Here is an 18,687-nt window from a genome sequence, read left to right on the forward strand (position 1 = left end):
CTTGCCAGTAACAGCTCAGTAAGACAGAGGAAAATACTTAACCTTCCTCATACTTGTAAGACACTGGATAATGCTGCAGTCAAGAAAGCCCTTAAACAATCACAGAATTTATAAGACCGCTGGAAAGATCAATTGTGAAGTCTTCTATTATCTAAGCAATGAATATATGCATTTTGATCCTGAATAAAATATTGATTACATCTCCTGGAGAGTTGTATTAGACTTCCCTAGCTCAAGCCCTCAGGATGAAGGAATCTGAGCTAGCAAGTGCTCAAATCACTGTTGACAAGGAAGAACTACCATCTCTTCTCTACAGTTAGACAAATGCCCAGTATTCAAAGGCATCTGTCACCTTCCCATCAATTCTAATCATGAGGCAAACCTGAGACACTTGATTCTAAGGGGAGGACATTAGTCCTGTTTACATCATCCTTTTCTATTTATTCCTATCATGCCAAATGATGAATGGTAGCACTGCTGCTAAGTCCCCAGAGGCACTACACAACCACTATTTATGGAACTGCACTCTGATTGGCTTGGAATAGAGGCCTATTCTTGTACTGGAACCAATCAGGAAAAATTTCTCTCTCCATTCATTAAACACTAAATCATAAATGAGCCACATGATTAAAGAACATACAATCCATCCCGCAATGAACTGAGGGGATTACAAACAGAAGAGACAGACTGATATGGAAAATAAATCCTTAACCATGCATTTGGTTCCAACACATGTATCTTATTCATGTGTTAGGCTTTCAGTAGCAGGAAAAAATAAAATCTAAACACAAGTCATTCATCAAAGCACAAAGCAGTTTGTGGGATGTTGGTTGGGGACTAAAATTTCGTATCTGCAAAACTGCTTTATCTTGTGCTTCCTGAGCAGCACTGAAGGTTATTTTCTGAAATTTAATTGCAAAAGTCATTCTCTGCTTGCTTTCCTGATTGCTCTCTCTCCCTCTTAAAGGCTGTGCTGAGTTCTGTAACACTTCGTGGCAATGGAAGGCCATCAAGAAAAGTTAAATAATTCCGAGTGCAGAACTCTGGTCCAGCTTAGCATTTGGAAGTCAATCAGCATTTGCTGGAAAGGAAGAATTCCCAGTAAGAATAGAAGAATACCTGTCCATCCCTCTCCTGCCTAGAGCCCTTTAGTGGTCCTTACTTCTCTTAGGTTAGTGCAGTTCTGACCAGTATCATTTGTGATCTGGCCTGTCCTGTTTGCCCCACTATCCTCAGCTGACTCTAGAAGCTGGCCCCCCTGAGCCTCTGGCAGTTCACCACATGCCCTCTATTGTCTTTTTAAGATTCATACGTGTAGTTTCCCAAGCCTCAAACACTTGTCCCCACCTGCATAATGTCAGATAAGGGCTCATTCCTGTCTGGGTTGCTGTCCCTCCTGCACTGACTCCTAAGATCTCTTTCCTGTCTTCTCTTAATGTCAGTTCTTCAAGTCAGGGTTTAGGCAGTTTTTATTTTATTTTAGTCAATACTGTGTCTGCACTGCCTGAACCAGAGCTCATTCTCAGGAAATAATTCTTGAAAGACTGTAAGACATCAGCTGGGCAGCACTGATCCCAGAAAATGCATATACAACTCTTTGGAATGAAGATTTCATTCACTTGGGCTTACTCAGAAAAGCTAAGACAGGATGCTGGGTCCCTCTACAACTATGGAATACAGGAAGGAGCCATACGACAGGTATGGGCCCCATTCATTCTTGCCCTTTCTCAGTCCGCTTCAGGAGAGATGCTTTGAAAAGCTGGTCACAGATTCATAAGGACAAATAAGAACCAGAGACTGCCACAACTCTACTCAACATCAAATATAAACCTTTGCTAGGTTCTTTCCTGAAGGGTTTTTATTTTATGCCTTTGTTTAAGCAAATCTCCTTTAAGTGACTTGGGGGCACCATTAACTCTGAAGGTATTGCAGGCAGTCTCAGGGTACCTGTATTCCAAGTCCGACAGTGGGGAAGGAAACAGTGACTCTCCTCAAGTTTTATGGCCTCCAGAATCAGACTGAACTATGCCCCTCCCTGACCTTGGCTCATTTAGTAAAAACCAAACCAGTGACATGGTTGTGTACTAGAATGTACTAGAATGTCACATGTAAATTTCCACACAATTCTCAACACTTAAAATGTGAGTTATTACTGACGCATCCTACATTAGGACTCCCCCAAACCATTTCCATTTAAATCCTCCCTCATGCTTTATCTAAGGACCAGCATTAGTGATAGTAGTCAATGGAAACAAACAAAAAAACCAACTGGAGGGATTTGGGCTCTCTTGGTAAAGCTAGAAGGGGAAAGGATTTGAAGTCTGAAGAGTTTTGTTTTTTTGAGGAAAAAAATTTTAAAAACACAGGCTGCTCTCCAACTCTAATTAATTGTATATAGGCACATTAATTATAGGTGGGGCATGAAGTGTCCATTTCAGACTTAATGATAACTCCCTGAGAGCAGACCAGGACCCTAAAGGGTGGCTGACATGGGTGGCAGGTAGGTTAAATGGGTTCTACCTAATTTATGACTTTAGTCTTCCACACAAACCTAAGGCAGTTCAACACCCAGCCCCATCCCCCAGCAGGGATCCTGGGAACAAAGCACTTCCCCTTCTTTAACGGTAAAACCTCAAACCACAAAGGTGTTAGAAAAGAGAGATGCTAGTAAGAGTGCCCCTCTAATTGTCAATTCTCCTGTGCTGTTTATTGGATCATTAAAATCTTACAAGGACTTCAAGGTACTTGTAATTGTCGTATTCAAGGTCTGTCTCAGCTGATTGTACGGAAGTCACTCACTTTAAACATTTTCTCCTCAAGTCTTGTTCTAAAAGAACTCTTCAAGCAATCTCCTGCCCAGCAATTTGAGTAATTCGTGCTCTCTGCAGGGGTGGGGGTGGGGCGCACCACCTCACACACCTGTTGTCAGGTGACACAGCCAGCAGCAGCATGCACACTCACCCTGCCTTCCTTTCCACCCCACCCCACTCCACCCCACCCCAAGCTGGCGAGTCTCTGCCTTGCTGGCCTTCTCCACTCGGGGAGCCTTGAGTCTTCAGGAGTTACCTTAAAAAAACAAAACAAAACACCCCAAAACTCCCAACCACAAAGCAAACAAAAGGCAGATCCAGGGGTGAGCAAGATGCAGGGATTCCCGTGGCCCTTTTCCAGCTCATCCCCGAATAGTCCTCACTCCCGAGAACAAACCAACCCCCCCCCCCAGTGCCCTGGACGCCCCGAGGATAAGGAGCCTGCGGGGTGCACCTCGTCCCCTGGGCTCAGGCCCGACTTATTGTGCCAGGGCGGTCACTCGCGGACCGGCGGGAGCGCGACCAAGTACAACTCCGCGAACCACTGCTCCCGGACTCCCGGGCCCAGGCGGGGCAGCCAGCGCCTCCCGGCCTCCGGCGTCCTCGGGCCCAGCTCGCGCGCCGGCCGCGGCAGGGGCTCCAGCAGAGGGGCCATCACTGGCTGCTTCCCACAAAAGCGCCCGGGCACTGGCCAGAGATGCGTTTCCAAGAGAAGTTGGTTTCCGGGTTTGCTTTTTGAACAAAACCAAGGGGATCCCGCGCGGGCGGGCAGGGCCTGGGCAGGCCCTAGCGGCGAGGCCCGCTGGGCCGCGCGGAGCGCAGCAGCCCGAGTCCAGCCGAGGCCGCCCCGTGCGCGCCAGGCCGGGCCGCTCCCGGACAGCGAGGCTGCACGGCGCGCGGCAGGCGGCGGACGCGAGCGACGGGGACCCGGCGCGGCGTGGGGCCCGCGCGGCACTTACGGGGCGGCGGCGGCGGCAGCAGCGTGTCCGGCCTGAGGCCTCTCGGCCGCTCGCGCCTTTTCTCTCCGCGCTCCTCGCTGGCCCGCCCGCCTCCTCGCTTCCCGCCCGCGCGCCCCGCGCTCGCTCCCTCCGCCCAGCTCCGCCGCCGAGTGAACTGGAACCAGTCGCCGCGGCCCGGGATTCCCAGAATGCACAGCGCGCGCTCGTCACATCCCATCCCGTCCCCGCGCGTCCGCACACCCCTCCCCGCGCACCGCCGCCCCGGCCTTGACCCTGGCGGCGCGTTCTCCCGCTCGCCTCCCTCCCCGCGGCGGCGGCGCCGTCCTCTGCTGCACCTAGGTCCGGGCCGCTGGGCCTCTGTCCCCGGGCTTCGCGCTTGCACGCCACCCGCAGAGTCCAGAGGAGTGCCCTGAGCCGAGTCGTGGAAGAGTCAGGTCCTCGGAGGAGCGAATCCCCGGAGCCCGTCCCGGGCTCTGCATCGCCAGGGAGCACCTACTCTATTCCTGGCCCTGAACCCGGGTCTTAATTACCAGTGAGCACTTTCTTCTCTTCAACAGCACAGATTTCCTGCGCTTCAGGTCCCCAGTGTCTTTTGATGCAAGCCATCCTGAAGCCCTTGCGAGCCCAGGATCAACTATTGACCCCACCCCCAGCTCCCCCTGGATTCTTCAAAGTCACCCCAATGCGTTCATCCCAAGTCGTTCACGAAGTCTGGACTTGCTTTATGCATGGGAGCGATTAACTTCTGCAGCAAATGTTGGCTATTGGTCCCATGTCCTGATTTATTATTATAATAAACGGAGAATGTCACACACACATTTTATTTTTTTTTTAAAAGTATAGACAAACAGAGGAGCCGCGGCAGCGTCAAAATCCATCTGCTTTTTCTAAATTGCTTTTCCCCCTGAAGGCATTAGTGATCCATCTGAGGTGCTTAAACAGAGGTCTTTTATTCTGTCCTCCTTCCGAAGTGTGAAGAAGGGTAGCAGCCTGTTTATCCAGCTGTGAACCAAATCTGAATAATAATGTACACCCCTCGAGGTTGCTGTGGAGTTTGCTGAGTCCCTGCTGAGCGTTGTGGAGGTAATTGAAGGCTTTCTCAGCCTTCAGGCAGCAGGGTAGAACCTGTCCCCTCATCGTGGTACAGTACTTTGCACCGTACTTAAAAAGTTTGCAGAGGGATAGGGTTTTAGCTCAGTGGTGGAGTGCTTAGCCTAGTGTGCTCGAGGCCCTGGATTAGCTCTCCAACACTAAAGAGGAAGGGCAAAAAAGCAGGATAAAGTGTTTGCCCAACAGTTTGCAAAGCAGAGAGCCAAGGATAAAGCTCAAAGGCACAGCGCCCTGCTGCCAAATGCAAGGTCCTGAGTTTGATTCCAGGTAGGGGGGAAAAAAAGAAAAAAAAAAGTTTGCAAAACAGTGTGCATTACATGCCTTTCATTAATTAAATTTTTTTTGTAGTACTGAGGATTGAACCTAGGGCCTTTCTCCAATCCCTTTTATTTATTGTTATCATCATTTTGAGATAGGGTTTTGCTAAGATGCTAAATTGACCAGGATGTGCTTGAACTTGCAATCTTTCTGCTTCAGCCTCTCAAATTGCTGGGATTACAGGCGTGCATTACCATGCTCAGCTTATTAATTCAATTAAAGACTGACAACATACTTTGTGTCACGCACTGATTTGTGTGCTAGAGATGAAGTAGTGAACATAACACAAAAATTTTTGCTCTCTTGGAGTTTGAAGTCTAATAAGGAAAAGAAAAGCAATAAGAAAACAACATGATGTGCCATATGATGTAAATGCTGTGGAGAAAAATGAGACAGAGAAAGGGAGAGGTAGTGCAAGATAGGAATTGAAGAGAAGACCTCCTTCAGAAGAATATTTAAGTGAAGAAACTGAGGGAGTAGGACATGGTTATCTGGGGAAAGAGTGCTCCAAGTACAGTTTGTGATGCAGTCTGTGCAAAAGTCCTGAGGCAGGGGGCTGGGGATTTTAGCTCAGAGGCATAAGCACCTGCCTTGCAAGCAGGTGGTCATGAGTTTGATACCCGGTACCGAAAAAAGAAAAAAAAAAGAAAGTGTAAAAGCCCTGAGGCAGGAACATGTCCCAAATCACTTAAGATGCAGAAAGTGTAAAGCTGGAAAGGTATTGACTGAGGAGAAAAATAACAGGAGATGAAACTGGAGAAATGCTGGCATTCCTGGATTCCCAGGGGAGGGGTGTCAAGGAAGGGGCAGAGCCCACCCTACCCCTGTTCTGTCCATCCTTAAACAAGCAACTGCAAGGGCCACCTGGAAAAGTTAGAGCCCCTCAAGAGCTGATCTTATGCCACCCTTAGCCCTGTGACCCTCCACAGCATGCTGTTCCCACAGAACTAGGATTTGTCTCCTGGAACTGTTCAAATCAGCAGCGCTCTCCAAAAGGTTCCACTATCTCTATCTCTGTCCGTGTCTCAGTCTCTATCTCCTCCCTCTCTCATTTCTTGTCCTGTACTTTGTGTGCCCAGCTCTTCTGCCTCAGCACCTACCCCTTCCACAATCTGGCACAGGGACATACACTAGCTGCTTCTTTTTTTGAATTTTTATTTTTATCAATTGCAAAATAAATCTATGTTCTCTGTGGAAAGCTGGAAAATAAAAATACTGCAAAGATAAAAATCACCCTAAGCACTGCCTGGGAGAATGACTTCTCCCCTTTAGGGAGGGAACAGTTTGCTAAGCTATTCAGATTTTTCAAATCTACTTAATATTAAGCACGTATGGACTCCTACTCTGTTTAGTGCTTTTTACTGTTTTTAAGCCTAAGATTCCTTTATGAACATTTTACCAGGCAGTTATTCTAAAACAGTAACTCTCAAACTATTTGCATTCAGAAACCTTTGACTTGAAAATTATTGAAGACCTTTAAGCGCTATTTTTTTGTCGTTTACATCTATCAACATTTGATCTGTTAAGAGCTCAGTGGTAGAATGCTTGCTTGCATGTGCAAGGCCCTGGGTTTGATCCCTAGCACTGACAAAAAATGTTCTATCAGAAATTAAAACAGGAAACTATAAATGTTTAAAAATTTATTCTTTTAAGATGGCAGCATATATACCAGTTATATGTAAACACAAATAATGTGTCTTTATGAAAAATAATTATGTTTTCCAAACAAAATATTAGTGAGAAGAGTGGTATTGTTTTACAATAGTGCACCCCTCCTTAATTCTGGTTTAATAGAACATAGCTAGAGTCTCACATTTTCTGTATTTGGTTGTTTTGTTTGAACTATAGAAAGAAAACCTAGCCTTTCACAGATACATATTTGGAACAAAAAATCCAGTAGCTCTTGCAGCTAATTAAAGATGCTGTTCTTTGGTACCACACCACAATTTGAGAAGTAATAGTTTCTTAAGGTTAATCACAATGTAGAATCTGAAATCAATCAGCAAACCTTTAAACTCAGTTACACTAAAATCCAGCAGTCTATCTTATATCTTTTTTTTTCTATCTTATATCTTGAATGAACATTTTAGCCATGCATGATTTGGCAAAATCCGTTGCACAGGACCTCTAATTGTAGACAAGGTCATTGTATGATATTGGAAAACTCCATCTGTTAATAGCACCACTGAGCTCATCTGGAGGTTTTCCAGCAGTAAGAAGATGTCAAGCTCAGTTACAAATTTCCCTAAATTGTAATTTTTGCTTAAGAGCTCAGAGTTATTATTGGCAGCAATAATGTCACCGAGATTTTCCTTGAAGTGACAGGTTCATTTCCTTCATGAAGATTCTTACTGTGTACATGGAACTGCATGATGATTTTCATGGACTCAAGCACTTTTGCCTACACGAGATTCTTCCTCCATTTAAATACTACATTAGTGTAACGACAAACATGTTAATTTTACATATTAAAACTGTGCCTCATGGAGGATTCAGCTCCAGTCACACTCAAGACTGAATAACCATAGTTTGTCAATCAGGCCCAACTTCTCCCTTAGAAATAACACCAAGGCTCCTAGGACCCGTGACAATGTCTTAATTTCTTTTAAGTCAAAAGAAAATGAAAGTTCATTGTTTTTATTTCAAGATAGTACTTTAATAGATATTACTATATATTTACAACGGTGTATGGTAGTGCACACCTGTAATCCTCCTGAGAGGCTGAACAGGAAGATTGAAAGTCCAAGGTGAACCTGAGCAACTTATCCAGACTACATATATTATATACCTATGCAGACATAAGGTAATTTCCTATCTCTGCATGAAGAATGGGGTCCAGGAAGGTAAGAGTGCCCACAATCCACAAAAGCGTTGTGCACCCTGGCTGTCAGACACATAGCCGGCTCCCTAAGGGCAGCCAGCCCAGTTTGTTAGAGAGCAGTTCTTTGCCTGCTTCCCATTTAGTCATATGCACTATTTTTAGATGTGTCCTGAAGGACTGAGACTTAATAGAATGAATACTTTGTATTGCTTTGTTAACATTTTACTAAGGACATTTTGAAGTTGACTTTCTGTAAGTGCTTGGAAATAAAGAATATATAATTATTGGTATAGTTTGATGGCATTGCTAATTTGTACTGTTACCAGAGTTTTATTCACTATACTTTTTGTGCCAGTCATGCAAAGATCAATGTTAAAAGTCAAATAATGTCTTAGTATTGTCATGAGAATAGTTTTGATTTTCCAAGTCTCCGACAAGGGTTTCTCTTGAGAATCACTGCTCCACAACATCCTGGAGCAGGACCATCCTTAATTTAACCAATGATTGCTTTTCCTCTTTCTCCTTCCTCTATCTTTCCTCCTCTTCCTTGCTTTTTTCTTTCTCCTCTTTCTCCTTTCTCTCCAGGCTGTTTCTGACTCTATTTATGATAAAGACACAGACACAATGAACATCCTGAGAGATATATCTTGTGCACTCTGCATTTTAGGGATAAATTTTTAGGGGAAAAAACTGCTGGGTCAGAGACAGATCTTGCCAAAACTCAAGATGGTTCTTGGTATGTAAATAGAGCAACACTTCTGGTTTCACCTTGAGTGTTCAAAATTTCAGTGATCTGGGAGGCATACAATGGATGAGTCACCTATCCCTTGGTTTCTGTCAACTTTTGCACTGAAGGGCAGGGAGGCAGTCTATGGTGAGTTCCTAAGCTTTTGATGGACACACATCTGACCAAGAAGAGCCTGGGTGCACAAGAGTCTTGGGAGCCTGGGAAAGAAGTCAGCACACCTCTGGTGTTTCTCCCTCCAATGCTGTGCCCCCCAGATAAACTGATGCACTTCATTCCACCCAATGGACTTATTCGCCTTCTCCAGCAGCCAGTGATATCTCTGTTCCTCACTTGATTATTTCAGAGATCTCTTCTTTTTTGATCTGCAGTATTTGACACTGTCCCTGCTTTTCTACAACTTCCACTTTTCCTGAATTTGCTAAGCTGCACCTGCCCAAGAGAAGTGTAGGTGAGTATTTTTCCTTGATGAGGAATAACAAAGGAAGCCCTGCTAGAGTGTGAGAGGCAGGGAGGGTCTTCCCGATCCTAGCGGCCTCTCTAGGTTTAGCCTGTGGTCTCCCCCAGACCCTAGTTGGAGCTGAATAGAAAATACAGTGAGAACCACTCAGGTCACTTTCAGAGCTGTTGAACTGAAAGTGCAATGGTCTGTGGAGCATGGTAGGTCCCCGAGACCCTTTTATGTGGTCTGTGGGTCAAAACTACTTTCTAATAGTATGAAAGTATTTGCATTTTTCACTATGCTAATGTGTGGTTTGACAGTGCAAAAGCACTCGGGCAGCAAACTGTTGGTGTCATGGCATGAGCCATGGAACTGGCCCCAGGCAGTGGGTCAGCAGTCAGAGCATGCTTCACCCCATCTCTTTCCCCACTCTGCTCCCCTCACCTAGTTCCATTTGAGAATGCCCTTGATGAAATAGATTTTAAAAGTTTTAAATATTATCTCTTCTGCCTGAATTTGACAGCTTTATAATACATAAAAGCTTCTCTGAGGAGACAGGTAGTAATATTATTTAATGCAATTTTTTGAAGTTGTAAAATAAAGTCTGTAAACATTTACAAGATCTGAGCAGTTTTTCCAAGTGATAAATGTATGAGGCTACAAAAACACATGTAGGTAAAGAGATTCTTTCAAAACATGAAATATTCTACTATATTTAATGTCACAGTAGAAAAGTAACCTATTTTTAGATTCTATATAACTAGTAAACTTTTAAGATTTGACTACTTGTTTTCACACCGAATCAGGTAACCTTTGACACCGAATCAGATAACCTTTCCTGTTTTAATTTGTGGATATCAGGTATTTTGTTCCAGCAATGAGAAAGTAACTCAGAAAACATGTATATGTGTGTGTATGTAGATGTTTGTATTTTTTACCCTACCTGCTGAAAGGGCAGGAAGGGAAAATGTGCTGTAGTAATTAGCACATCTAGTTTCAGAGGCCGGTTTCTAATACTAGTGCCTGCTAAAAGGAGGCAGGACTGATCTCAGGGCTTATGTAGATAGTACTGTACAGGATGAGTCTTGGATAGCTTGTCATGCCTCATAGTAAGAAAGTGAGCACACACACACACTGACTAAGGCATGTTACAAGACCAACAGGGGATCGATCCCATGGCCAATCTGGGACAGTGAAAGATTTCTGAGTCCATATTGAAAATAATCTATGTATGTTTAGTCTATACATCTTTCCATATGGAAGGGAAGAAAGATCTCTGTGACAGCTGAGTGCTGAGTGGCAGCTGAAAATGCACTGACATTGGAAGAGAGCATTTTAGAACCTCATAATAAAGTTTGAATTAGGCAAAAATCATCAGTAGACACCCAGTTTCCTACTACAGCTATAACGAATTATCACCAACTTAGTGGCTTAAAACAAAGTATTTATTAACCTAACTTCTGAAGGTCAAAAGTCCTAAAATCAGCAGGACTTTGTTCCTTCTCAAGTCTCGAAGGGAGAAGCGCTTTCCTTGTCTTTTCCAGATTTATTCCTAGGAACTTTTAGTATTATTGTAAATAATACTGCTTTTAAAAATTTCTTTTTCTATGTTCATAGTCTTGCCAGCCATAAATAATGATAGTTCTGCCTCCCCCCTCACTTCTCATATACTTCTTTTGCTTGCCTCGTTGCACGGGATAGAAAGTCCAGCTCAGAAATAAAAGTTTCCACATTTTACCATTAAGTTTGGTGTTAGCTGTACATTCTTTATAAATCTAAGTTACTAGTTTAATTACTATTTTGTCTACTCCTAACTTGCTAAGAGTTTTTAAGAATCATATGTGAGGGCTGGGGATTTAGCTCAGTGGCATAAGCACCTGCCTTGCAAGCAGGCGGTTGTGAGTTCAATCCCCGGTACCAATAAAAATGAAAAAGACAAAAAACAAAAAACAAACAAACAAAAAAAAAGAATCATATGTGATTATTGAATTTTATGTAATATGTTTCTATATACATTGAGGTGATTTTATGACTTTTTAATGTGATTAATTACACTGATTATTAATCTGGTAGAATACATTTTCTGTTTTATAGATCAAAATCATTTTAGTGAAATATACTGGCCTCTTTTTATAGTGATTTTCTTTAGTATTAAGGTTATCCTGATTAATAAAATGAAGTAAGGTATATTTAAACTCCCTGTTTTAAAAAGACTTAATTCTCTAGAACAACTTTAGGTTCACAACAAAATTGAGGAGGGGCACAGAGACTTCCCAGACAGTCCTCAGCCCTGCACACACACAGCCTTCCCCACTGCCTAGGTCCCTCATCGAAGTGGTGTGTGTTACAGCTGATGGACCTCTGCTGACCCACTGCTGTCCCCCAAAGGCCACCATTCACCTTATGGTTCGCTCTTGGTGCTGGACATTTCATACATTTGGATAAATATATAATGATGATACGGCTCTGTCAGTATAATCTCCACGTGTAGTTTTAGTATGTACTCTGCCTATTCATTCCACCCACTATCTAAAATTGCCTTTTTCAGTATATCTTATGTTGGAGTACAGTAGGTAGCCTTTTCAGCTTGGCTTCGTTCAGGTAATAGTATGATTTTAAGTTGCTCCAAGTCTTTTCATGACTTGCTAGCTCACCTCATATTATTCTGGAATAATATTCCATTGTTTGGATATACTAAGTTTATTTACCCACTCACGTACTAAAGGACATCTTGTTTGTTTTAATTTTTGGCAATTACAAATAAAGCTGCTTCCAACATCTGTGTTCAGTTTTTGTGTGGACATAAATTTTCTACTCCTGTGAGTAAATACCAAAGACAGGGTTTCTAATTGATGGTGAAAATATGTCTTAGTTTGTAAGAAACTGCCAAACTGTTTTCCAAAGTGCACCACTTTGCACTCCCGCCAGTGACAAAACAGAGCTCCTGTTAAGTCACTTTTTTTTTTTAAACAGGGTCTGATATTATCAGCGTTCTGGATTTGGGCTGCGTTAATGTTTGTAGAGGTATCTTGTTTCAGTTTGCATGAGATTACTATGCATACATGTTGCAGAATATCTTTTCATATGCTTGTTTTCCATTTTTGTGCATTTTAGGTTGCAACCCTTTACCAGATAGTTTATACCAGATAGGTGACCCCAGTCTGTGACTTTCCTTTGCATATCTTTAGAGTGTCTTTTGCAGAGAAGAAAGTTTGATACTAATGAAGTCTAACTTGTAAATTATTTCTTCTGGGAATTGTGCCTCTGGTGTTAAATCTAAAAAGGCATTGTGAAATCCAAGCTTATGTACAAATTCAAGCTTCTTCTATCTTACAGGAGTTATATAGTTTTGTTTTACACTTAGTTCTTTGAACCATTTCAATCAAGTTTTTATGAAGTGTCTAGATGATTATTGGTTTCATTTTGCATATAAATGTCCAGTTGTTTCAGCACTGCTTATTGAAGACTTCCTCTCTCAATTGTTATTACCTGAGTTCCTTTCTCAAAGATCAGTTGACTGCATTTATGTGAGCCTATTTCTGGGTTCTTTCTTATCTTCTATTGATCTATTTTGATAATTCTTTCACTAATATCAACTTATTATCAACTGATACTGACTGTCCTGATTATGCAGTTCTATAATAAGTTTTGAATTTTGTGCTGGTTCTTCAATTTTGCTCTTCTTTTGCAGTGTTGTGTTCATCATTCTGAATTTTTTATAGCTCCACAGAAACTTTAGAATGATTTCGTTGGTATCCTCAAAATGACTTGCTGGGATTCTAATTTGGATTATTCTCCCTAGTTTTTAAATTTGCTAGACAAATTTGTATTGGATTGTTTTTAATTCCTTATAGATTTGATGGAAAATACTAGTAGAGTCATCTGGAGTTTTGTTTGGTAAATAGGTTTTAATTACAGATTCTACTTCTTAGGCTAAATACTACACAAATTATCTATTTTTAATGTATGTTTTTGGTTAATTTTTTCCCTGGGAATTAGTTCATTTCAACTGAATTTTTGGTTATTGGCATTAAATTACTAATAATGTTACCTGCTTTTCTTATTTAGTGTCTTAAGGACCTATTGTTATAAACCTTAATTTTTATTTCTAATAGTGTGTATGTCTTTTCTACTTTTTAAACAGTCTTTCGCATGTTATCCATTTTATTATTCTGCTCAAAAAGCCAACTTTACTGATCATCTTTAGTTTCTTAATTCATTAACTTCTGTTTGTTTTTTAATTATTCACTTTGGTCTACTTTGGCAAGGGTAACTTTTTGAACTTTCTGTTGGTATACAGCCCACTTGCAAAAAAGTACATTGATCATAAATGTGTAGCTCTGTGCATTTTTCGCAAGGTGAATATATCTGTATAACCAGCATTTAAAGTAAGAGACAGACTACTAGCATGCAGAAACTCACTCTCTGGTTTTCTTTCAATTTCTAGTCTCCAAGAGTAGACATCATCTGACTTTTGACACCATGTATTTATTTCACCTGCTTTGACTTTCCATAAATAGAATAATACAATATGTATTGCTTTGTTTCTATTTCTTTTTCTTAGTCTGTTATCTGAGATTGATTTGTACTATTGCATATAGTAACAGTTCATTCTTTTCAGTGCAAAGTAATATTCTATAGTATTGTATAAATATGTCCTGTCAGCAGGGGCTGCCTTCTCTCTCTCTCTCTCTCTCTCTCTCTCTCTCTCTCTCTCTCTCTCTCTGTGTATGTGAGTGTGTGTGTGTACCTGTGTGTGTCATGTCTTTCTTTTTATTTCAAGTCTTTATTGAGATAATTGTGTATTAGGAACCCAGCCAAGAGTCCTGATTATCAATATCAAAAACCCAGTCAAGAGCCTTAATTGTCAGCCCCAAGAATGTCATGAGAAAAGTAAAAAAACACAAGTATCCTATTCCCACAATGGCTAGGAAGTCAATGTCTCTGGATCTGACTTCTTCCACTCCCCCAAAAGCCACTATTTATTTGGTTTATACAGTGATAGGTGGGGCTAGCAAAGGATTGCAATTCATCCAAAAATTCCCACTCCAGAGGGCATAATCTTATGTTTGAAATATTTTGACCCGAGTATAATCCTATGATGATTTAAGAAGGCCTAGATGATTTTATGTTTAGAAGTATCTTGTCTTTGAGTAAAATCTTCAGATGATTTAAGAAGGCATAGATGATCTTATGCTTAGAAGTATCTTGTCTTTGAATATAATCCGATGGCTTAAGAAGCCGCAGATGATCTTATCCTTGGAAGAGTCAATGGGAAATCCCAGATGGGTGGTACCACAAATCCCAATTCTTCCTTTCATCCCACAGGGAAATATGCAAAGCCAGTCACTATGAATTTGTGGTCCCCAACAATTGTATGTAGACTTACATACAATTATAAGTAGTGATACAAAAAATCCCTTGCTTATTTTCCCATGATAGTAACACTTTATAAAACCTATAGAATAGTAGCCAAATATATGCTAGTATAAAAGCACAACCAGGATTTTAACATTGAAATAATCCAATATTGTATTAACACTCACACTAAGAGATCATTAATTAATATAAAATTCAATGTTATGCTGATTTCCCCTAATTTATCTGTTCATTTGTGCATTGATATACAACATGTGGGTTCATGTGTCTACCACCGTGGTTAAGATACTTAACAATTTCAAACCAAACCATGTTACTCATAATTCCAACCACTTCCCTCCCTCTTTCTTACAATCCTTTTAACATCTAGAAGCCATTAATACACACTCTGTTTTTATAATTTTTTCATGTCAAAAATTTCACCAAAGCCAGGTGTTGTGGTGCTTGCTGGCAACACCAGATACTTGGAAAACTGAGGAAGAAGCATCACAAATTTGAGGACAATCTGTTCATTTTAGCAATATTTTGTCTCATTTTAAAAAATTAATAAAAGGGGTCAGGGTGTAGCTACAAGCAATGGTACAATCAATGGGTTTGATTCCTAACATGTCAAAAAAAGACATGAAAATAGAAAATAAAAACACACAGTCATACAAAATGCAACACTTTGGGATTGGCTTTTTACACATACCATAACAATGTGGCAGAACATCCAACTGATAACAGTAGTTTGTTCCTTTTCATTGCTGAGTAGAATTTTGAGGTTATGCACACACTATTGTTTGCTTTTACCTGGTGAAAGGCATCTGGAATTATTCCAGTTTGTGTCTATTATACAGCTACTATGAACATTCATAGACAGATTTTTGTATGAACCTAAGTTTACATTTCTCTGAGACTGATGTCTAAGATTGCAGCTGCTAGGTAAATGACGATTGTATATTTTATTTTATTTTGTTCTAGACTGGGGATTGAACCCAGGGACTGTACAGTAAACTACATCTCCAGACTCCTGCCTCCTTTTATTCTGAAACAAGTTCTTGTTAAGTAGATAAATTGTCCAGGATAGGCTCAAGCTTACAGTCCTCTTGCCTCAACTTCCCAGAGTGCTACGGTTACAGACACGTGCCATTACGACTTGATGATACTTAGTTTTATAAGAAACTGCCCAACTCTTTTCTAGAGTGGTCAGACATTTTTACATTCCCACCAGCAACGCAAGAGCAATCGAGTTTCTCTGAGTCCTTGTCACTTGCTGTTGTCACTATTTTATTCTAGCCATCTTGCTAGGTGTAGTACAGTACTATCCCAGTACAGTTTTAATTTGTATTTTCCTAATGGCTAATAATACTGAATATGTTTCTTGTTCTTACTTGCCATCTGTGTAAGCTTTTCAGTGAACTGTTCATGTATTTTGTGCATGTTGTAAAAAAAAATTATTGTTGCATTCTGAAGGCTCTTTTTAGATTCTGCACATCAATTCTTCATGAGATTGCAAATGTGTTTACAAATATGGCTTCCCAGCATCCCAACATGTCGCTTGTCTTTTCACCCAGTTCACCTCAGTTCCACAAAACAAAAATCCTTTATTCTGATAAAGTTTAATTTATCCATTTTTCCTTTTCCAGATTACGCTTTTCGGTACACTAAGAACTCTGTTTCTACCCCCAGATCACAAAGATTTTCCCCTAGTTTCTAAATATTTTTATATTTTAGTATTTTACACTTACTTCTATGACTCATTTTAAGTTAATTTTTATATGACATCTGAGGCTTAGCTCAAAATTCTTTTTTTCTCCCCCTACCTTTATGTATCTATGTGGAGTACCATTTGCTGAAAAGCTCTCTTTCCTTTTACCGGTCTTGAAGCAGTAAAATCAGGCCTGCTGGTGTCAGTCTACTGGGAGTCCTCTGTTCTCCTGGCCCACGTCATCTATCCCTTTGCTGAGGTCTGTGTTTTGATTACAGGCGTTATATGTTAAACCTTAGGATCAGTGCAGTGATTTCTCCTGCTTTGTTCTGGCCAGGACTGCTTTACCTATTTTAGCCTATAAGCTTATCTATTTGAACAAAAATCTTGCTGGAATTCTGACAACAATTTCATTAAACCCATTGATCTATTCTAGGAAAATCAAAAATTTTGCTAGGTTGAGTTTTCCAATCCAGGTACACAGCATGTGCTTACAGTTTGGTTGTGGGATGGCTCCCAAAAGGCTCACGTGTTAAAGGCTTAATCCCAGATGGGTGCTGTGGTGAGATGGCAAAACCTTTACATTCCTAGTGGGAATCTTCTGGTGTTTGTGGCTACGCCACTGAACAGAATGGTGGGAACTCAGACCTTTCTTCTTCCTCTCTGTGTTTCACGTCTTGGCTGTAAGTGAGCAGCTTCGCTGGTCAGCATGTTCCCTGCCATGATGCGCTGCCCTGCGACCTTCCCAAAGCAACGAGGCTAACTGACCATGTGCGAAAACCTTCAAAGTAGCCAGAATGACCCTCTCTTTACAGTGAGACTATCTCTTTATCCTCCACCATATATAATTTCAAGGGTGTTTTTAATATTTTCTTATATCCAGCAATTTTATTCAATTCAATCATTAGTGTGTAAATTTTAAAATCCCACTTACACATATGTTTCATCTAGAAACAATGACAATTTTATTATTTTTTAATCATGTCTTTTATTTGATTTTAATGGGCAATTGCTTTGGTTAAAATTTTCTCAGTAATGTTAAATTGAAGTACTGATAATTATCTTTTTCTTATAGCAGTGAAAAGATTTCAATATTTTTCTGTGAAGTATTATGTCCACTGTTAATTTTTTGAAATACTCTTTGTTGGATTAAAGAAGGTCTGTTATATTTCTAATGTGCTAGAACTTTCTTCCTTTTAATCAGGAAAGTCTGTTGAATTTTGTTTTTCTGCATATCCTGGGATGGTCATATCTTTTCCCTTTTCGTTAGCGAGGTAAGTTACAATGATTAATTTTTTAATGTTAAACCACATTGTAGTGCAGTGATAAGCCCCACTTTGATATGATGCATTATCTTGTTCTTATTTAGTAGACTCAGTTTTCGCTATTTTATGTAAAGATCCATTTTTCTGCAGTATGTTTGTGTGCTTTTCTCTCAGGATTATGCTGACCTCACAAGAACAGTTGGGAAGTGTTTTCTGTATTCCAACACTCCTTCGGAGAACAGATTGTTATTTTTTCTTTAAGTGTATTGTTTTCATGGATTTCTCGTAATGGTAGTTGGTTTTGGATTCTCTTTGTGGGAAGATTGTTAATAAAATCAGTATCTTTGACAGACCAGAATATCTCTTATCTTTGACATGACAGATTTTGGTAAATAATATGTTTTTCAAGAATTCTATCCATTTTATTGACAGTATTAAATTTGATGCAAAGTTGTTCAAAATATCCTCTTGTTATTCCTTTAATACAGTATTTGTAGTGTTACAGTTCCACTTATCTTGGATATTAATATTTTGGGCTTTCTGACCTTCATTTTAAGTATTTCTAGAGGCTCATCTGTATTTTAAAGAACTCATTATTGCCTTTATTTTCTCTATTAAGGTTTGTTTTCTACTCATCTAATTTCTACCAGAATTCTTCCTGTAACGTTCATTGGATTTAACACACTGTTCTTTCTCTAGCTTATTGAGAGGATCTTCTTAGAACACTGATATGAAATCTTCCCTGTTTTCTAGTTTATGTGTTTAGAACTATAAATTTCCCTGTTCAGTTGTATACTTTTTGGTACAAGGCATCTTTATTATTATTCAGCTCATAATATTTTCTCATTTAGTTTTGTTTCTTCTATGGTTCATAGATTATTTTTGAGCTCAAAGATTATTTTTGATTTTAAGGCACTTGAAGATTATGTTGTTTACTTCTAGTTTAATTCTGTTGTACTCAGAGAATATACTGTGAATGATTGTGCACATTTGAAGTTCATCATGATTATAGTTCTGTGGATGACCTATTTTCTCAAAATTTTGTTTGCACCTGAAAATAATATGAATTCTTCCTCACTTGGTGCAGTATTTGAAATATGTCTATTAGATCAAGATTATCAATCTTATTTTTCAAATGTTTAATGTCC

General features: G+C 40.2%; 1 protein-coding gene across 4 annotated transcripts in view; it reads right to left on the reverse strand.

Moving 5' to 3' along the window:
• Nucleotides 1-3,914, reverse strand: part of LOC100731481 (core histone macro-H2A.1) — a 60,007-nt gene extending 56,093 nt beyond the window's left edge. For all 4 annotated transcript variants that reach the window (XM_063230917.1, XM_063230915.1, XM_063230916.1 and 1 more), the window contains exon 1: nt 3,770-3,914. The gene's annotated coding sequence lies outside the window, so the exon portion shown is untranslated. The remainder of the gene's footprint in view (nt 1-3,769) is intronic.
• Between the last annotated feature and the right edge of the window lie 14,773 nt (nt 3,915-18,687).

The sequence above is a fragment of the Cavia porcellus genome, unplaced genomic scaffold (assembly GCF_034190915.1).
Source record: "Cavia porcellus strain 051 isolate PalLab524CR breed Dunkin Hartley unplaced genomic scaffold, mCavPor4.1 scaffold_19, whole genome shotgun sequence".
Taxonomy (NCBI): domain Eukaryota; kingdom Metazoa; phylum Chordata; class Mammalia; order Rodentia; family Caviidae; genus Cavia; species Cavia porcellus.